This window comes from Schistocerca nitens, chromosome 5, assembly GCF_023898315.1.
Source record: "Schistocerca nitens isolate TAMUIC-IGC-003100 chromosome 5, iqSchNite1.1, whole genome shotgun sequence".
NCBI lineage: Eukaryota > Metazoa > Arthropoda > Insecta > Orthoptera > Acrididae > Schistocerca > Schistocerca nitens.
The window spans coordinates 38,275,736-38,276,529 of NC_064618.1; the positions used below are offsets into that span (position 1 = coordinate 38,275,736).

Below are 794 nucleotides of genomic sequence, written 5' to 3' on the forward strand. Positions count from 1 at the left end.
AATCTGACACCAGCCACAAACAGGTTCATTCATTTCACATACTGGAGAAGTGTGTTTCGTAGGCATGCCTATGACACTAAGGTGCAGATGTGAGCACTACGCCAACGTTGGTGCTGCCACCCATTGGCAGCTCTGTGAAACTGCAGCTGCTCTGGGCGGATGTTGAGAGTATGCTGCACTACAATCTAAGTTATGCGTCACCACTTATTAACAATCATATTTCACAGTAGTTGATTGACAGATTAGCGCTTGGTAAGTCTTGTGCTCTTTGTCACGGCACAGCAAAGCTAAGCCCGAGTCGAGACATATTTGAAGCGATATGATAACGACAGATGCTGCTTCTTAGTGTCCTTGGAATGTACTTGCTTCGGCGGTACGTATACTAAAATTCAAAGGATACAGAGAAGATTAGCATGGCCCCTATACGAGGCGCAAAATCGTGAACCGTTACAAATCGTTTCCGCAACGTCATTCTCTGACGTTAAGATGTCTGAGGACATACGTAGGTGATGAGAGACAAGTTTCGCTTCATATTTGCAGTCATTTGTGACTACCTACGCCCTACATTTACGCAGGTCTCGTCTACTTACCTTTATTCACAATATATCATGACAATACTGCCAGTCAACCTTTCACTCACCACAGTGTGCATTACAAACTTGTACTCTAATGGCAAGACAGGAAGCGCTACAAAACCGCAATTACATTGTGCACACAGACACAGCTACTCGTCACTGGCTGCACCGAGCTGTGTGGCGGCAGTCGTCCCGGGGTTATCTCTCAACAGATTCGAT

The 794-nt window shown here is 45.7% G+C and overlaps 1 pseudogene; it reads left to right on the forward strand.

Moving 5' to 3' along the window:
- The first annotated feature begins 358 nt into the window (after nt 1-358).
- LOC126261390 (U6 spliceosomal RNA) lies at nt 359-459 on the forward strand (annotated as a pseudogene).
- The last annotated feature ends 335 nt before the right edge of the window (nt 460-794 follow it).